This window comes from Pteropus vampyrus, unplaced genomic scaffold, assembly GCF_000151845.1.
Source record: "Pteropus vampyrus isolate Shadow unplaced genomic scaffold, Pvam_2.0 Scaffold404, whole genome shotgun sequence".
Taxonomy (NCBI): domain Eukaryota; kingdom Metazoa; phylum Chordata; class Mammalia; order Chiroptera; family Pteropodidae; genus Pteropus; species Pteropus vampyrus.
In genome coordinates, this window is record NW_011889185.1 from 1,990,452 (window position 1) to 1,995,894 (window position 5,443).

Consider the following 5,443-nt stretch of genomic DNA (forward strand, 5'->3'; position numbering starts at 1 on the left):
AAATATCAAAATTTTAAACAGACAGGATCAGTATTACTTGGTTTTTTCTTTTGCCTCAGGCTCTATTATGACTTGGCATAGCACTGTCTCTGATCATGTCTAGATTTTAAATTTTTCTATTTCATTCATCAAAATATTGCTTTTTTACACTAGTTTCGATTTCTAAAAATGTTACAATAAAATGCTATGTATCTTAATAGTATTGCCTATTTTTAACTTTTAATTATTTACCTTTGAATTACAGTTGGTAGCATTATTATATTATATTAATTGGCACATATTATTATATTATGAAGTGATCACCCTGATAAATCTAATACCCATCTGACATCTACATAGTTTCTACAATATTATTGACTATATTTCATATGCTATACTTTACATCCCCATGACTATTTTGTAATTACCAATTTGAATTTCTTAATCTCTTCCCCTTTTTCACCTGCCATACCCCAATTCCTCCCTCCCCACCCCCGCAATCTGGCAACCATTAAAATGTTCTCTGTATCTATGAGATTGTTTCTGTTTTGTTTGTTCATTTTTGTCCTTTAGATTCCACATGTAAGTGAAATCATATGGCATTTGTCTTTCTCTGGCTGACTTACTGCACTCAGCACAATATCTTCTAGGTCCTCCCATGTTGTTGGAGATGGCAAGATTTCACTCTTTTTTATAGCTGAGTAATACTCCATTGTATATATGTACTACCTCTTCTTTAACCATTCATCTACTGACAGACACCCAGGTTGCCTCCATATCTTGGCTATTGTAAATACTGCTGCAATAAACATATGGATTTGCATATCCCTTAGAAGTAGTGTTTTGGTTTTGTTCAGATACCCAGAAGTAGGATAACTTGGCCCTTTTCTGTCTCTTCTTATAGTCTTTGTTTTAAAGTCTACTTTGTTTGGTATAAGTTTTTTGTTTTTTTTTCTTTGTTTCCATTTTCATGAAATATCTTTTTTTATGCCTTTACTTTCAGTTTGTGTGTGTCGAGCTTGGTGCTGCTCAGCAAGATGTTCAGGGCATGCCATGGCCATATGCTTTTTCTTTGGGCTTTGTGAACCTTTGAGAGATTTTAGGAAAATCTGCAGCATGAGCCAAAATAGGCCATTCGCATGGAAAAGCCACTGGATGTGGCTTGGGTGGGCCCACATGTTGAGTGGGGTGGGGTCTCAGGGAATCACCAGGGCAGGGTGACCAGTGTTAGCCAGGTTGATCGACACTCAGATATGGTGGCGGCCTGTGTCTGCAAGCTGAGATGGAAGAGACCTCAATAAAGAGACAATGGATTCTGCCAGCACTTCCATCTGGGAGAAAGCTTCCCATCCAGTCCTTGTCCTGAATCCAGAAACACAGCTCCTCCCTTTATGTCTCTGATGCTTTTCAAGCAGCTGCCTGAATGCTGGAGTTCAGAACGAGTGAGTCAGTCAGCAAATAAATCTGCACATGGGCCCCTTAAAAGGAATGTCTGCTACTTCAGCTGCCCTCTTTCTCACTCAGCAACAATCTCCATTGGTTTTCACAGCCAAAATTTGTGAGGACTTCTCTTCTAGGCACTGGTACCCTGTGCTGGAGAGCCTGGTGTGGGGCTGAGACCCCTCACTCCTCGGGGGGGACCTCTGCAGCCGAGATATACCTGCTGTTTTTCAACTGCCATATGCGAGTATGGGACCAGCCTTGAGGTGGCCTCTTCTGTATGTCCCTAGTTGTAGGACTTCAGTTCAGCTAGACTTCAGGTGACTCTCAATGGTCGCTGTTCTGTAGTTTAGTTGTAATTTTGATGTAGCCGTGACAGAAGGCGAGCACAGTGTTTATCTACTCTGCCATCTTGACTGGAAGTCAAAAAATTATGTACCTTAATTACTGAGTTTTCTGGTACATTCTTTAATTTTGCACCTGAAGCAAGTTCCTCTCTTGCTTCATTCTAGTCTTTGCCCTGCTGAGGCCACAGAGATGAGACTAGGAATGGAGGAGGTAATCAAAGGAACTTTATTTGTAATGATCTAACTCTCGGAAGATTATATGCATATTATTGAGTAATTTTTAAATATATACATAGAAGAAAGACAGGACTCATATGTGTGAAAATGTCACCAGTGTTCATTTCAGGTTAAAAGGAGTAGGTGTGGAAGCTTTTGATCAAGATGAGAGAGTAGGTAAACACTGGGCTCACCTGCTCCTATGACCACTTCAAAATTACAGCTAAACTACAAAACAACCATCATTAAGAATTACCTGAAGTCTAGTTGAACAGGATATACAAAAAACATATCAAGACTGGCGGGAGGAGCAGAGACCTAGACCAGGCTAGTCCCATACCCACATGTGGTGGTTAAAAATTAGTAGAGATATCTTGGTTGCATAGATCCCCTCTGAGGAGTGAGGGGTCCCAGCCCCACAACAGGCTCCCCAACACAGGGTTCCAGTGCCAGGAAGAGAAGTCCCCGCAACTTCTGGCTGTGAAAACCAGTGGAGACTGTGGTTGAGCGAGATGGAGGGTTCCTAGAATAGCAAGGAATCTTCTTAAAGGGCCCATGCACACACTTACTGACAGATTCACTTGCTCTGAGATCCAGCCCTGGGGCAGTGGCTTGAAAGGCCCCAGGGACATACTGGTTAGAACTGAATTGTCTGGCTTCAGGGGAAGGGTTAGAGGGGTGGTTTTCTCCCAGACAGAAGTTCTCTGGAAGCATCTTGGGTAGGCCCACATGTTGGATGCAGCAGGGCCAATAGTGTTAGATAGATTGGTGAGGATTCAGATATATTTCCTGCTTGCATGTGTAGGGCTCAAGAAAGGAAATATATCTGAATCCTCACCTCTAAGCACAGCACAAGTGTCAACCACCTGTAGATCACTTTATAATTCATACCAAGTGGCCCCAGGCAGGACATAGACAGTGGCTTACCTTGGCCTGCAACAGAGCCCCTCCCAAGAGGCCCCAGAACCAACACACTGATGGTCACCTTCAGACAACACCAGAGAACCACCTAACCACCTCCATAAATGACGAACCCATAGGGAAGACTCAGCAGGCACAAGAGCCTCACAAAGTGAATCCTGCTCTGTAGGGTCAGCCCCTGCACCCCAGCTCCTCCATTATAGTCACAGCCAGTCATCACAACCAATCAGCCTAAGGGTCACTCCTACTAACATGCAAAGAGCACTCAAGGCTCAACTACAACAGGAGGGCGCACATGACTCACACAAGGGACATACCTGGAGTACCCAGCTCAGATGACCGGGGAGATTGTGACACTAAGCCCCACAGGATACTTACTACATAAGGCCACTCTACCAAGACCGGAAGACATAGCAGCTATACCTAATACATAGAAACAAACACAGGGAAGCGGCTAAAATTGGGAGCCAAAGAAACATGTCCCAAATGGAAGAATAGAACAAATCTCCAGAAAAAGAATTAAACAAAGAGGATACAAGAAACACCAGTTATAAGGATGCTCGTCAAACTTAGGGGAAGAGTAGATGAACTCAGTGAGAGCTTTAACAAAGAGTTAGAAAACATAAAAATGGAAATGGAAAACATAAAAAAGAACTATCCAGAAATGAAGAATACAATAACTGAAATAAATAGCACATTAGAGGGAATCAAAGCAGATTTGATGAACACAGGATCAAATCAGCAATTTGAAAATTAAGGTAGCAGAAAACACCCAATAAGAACAGCTATAAGAAAAAAATAATTTAAAAAAAAGGATAGTTTAAGGGGCCTCTGGGACAAGATCAAGCATAGCAACATTCACAACATAGGAGAAGAAGAGAGAGAGCAAGGAATTGAAAACCTATTTCAAGAAATAGTGACAGAAAACTTCCCAAACCTGGCAAAGAAAATAGACATACAAGCCCAGGAAGCACAGAGAGTCCTAAACAAGATGAACCCAGAGACCTATGCTAAGATACATCATAATTAAAATGTCAAAGCTTAAAGACAAAGAGAGAATCTTAAAAGCAGCAAGAGAAAAACATTTAGTTACTTACAAGGCTAGCTCCCATAATACTGTCAACTGATTTCTCAACAGAAATTTTGCAGTCCAGAAGGGATTGGTAGGAAATATTCAAAGTGATGAAAAGCAAGGACATAAACTAAGATTACTCAGCAAAGTTATTTAGAATTGAAGGACAGATAAAGAGCTTCACAGGCAAGAAAAAGTTAAAGGAGTTCATCATCATCAAACTACTATTACAAGAAACATTAAAGGGATTTATTAAAGAAGAAAAAAGATTAAAAATATGAATAATAAAATGGCAATAACTATCTATTAAAAATTACTTTAAATGTAAATGGATTAAATGTTTCAATCAAAAGACAAATGATGGGAAAAGATACTTCATGGAAATGAAAGAAAAAAAGCTGAGGTAGCAATACTTATACTAGACAAAATAGACTTTAAAACAAAGACTATAAAAAGAGACAAAGAACCCAGTATTTCCACTTCTCGGTATTTATCTGAAGAAACCCAAAACACTAATTCGAAAAGACTTATACATCCATATGGTCATTGCAGCATTATCTACAATAGCCAAGATATGAAGCAACCTAAGTGTCCATCTTCAATGAATGGATAAAGAAGAAGTGGTACATATATACAATGGAATATTACTTGGCCTTAAAAAAATAATGAAATCTTTCCATCTGCAAAAACATAGATGGACCTAGAGGAATAAATCAGACAGAGACAGACAAATATCATGTAATTTTATGTATATGTGTAATCTAAAAAACAAAATAAATTAACAAACTAAATAGAAACAAACTCACAGATATAGAGAACATTTTGATGGTTGCTAGATAGGAGAAGGATTGTGGGGAAGTGACTAAAAAGTACAAATTTCCACTTATAAAATAGTCATGGAATGTAAAGTACAGCATAGGGAATATAGTCAATAATATTGTAATAACTATGTTTGGTGTCAGATGGGTACTATATTTATCAAGGTGATCACTTCATAAGTTATATAAATGCCTAATCACTATATTGTACACCTAAAACTAATATACTATTATACTTCAAATGTAATTGAAAAATAAAAGATGTTTTTAGAAAAGGAGTAAGGGTGATGATTCTTTTCATCACTGTACTTTCTGGTATAGTGGACTGCAGTGTATCATTCCATCTGTCCTTTAGGACAAGACACGTTTTCTCCCAGCTGCTGGGAATGTTGGCTGCTGATGGCTCACAGCTGAGTACATCGCTAGGCCTTTCTCTCTACTAAAGGGAGCAGCCTCATCCAAGGATATTCTCCTTCCCTGTGGACAGCCCTCCTCAATTCCCAGTCATTATAGGGATACAATTTTCCTCAATTTGTCCCATTTTCATTCATCTGAAATACCTCAGAAGGGCCAGACCATCTCTGGAACTGGCCATGGCTTCAGCTGAGGTCTCTGTTGCTACACTGTAGCCCAGTTTCTCCAACTAACCC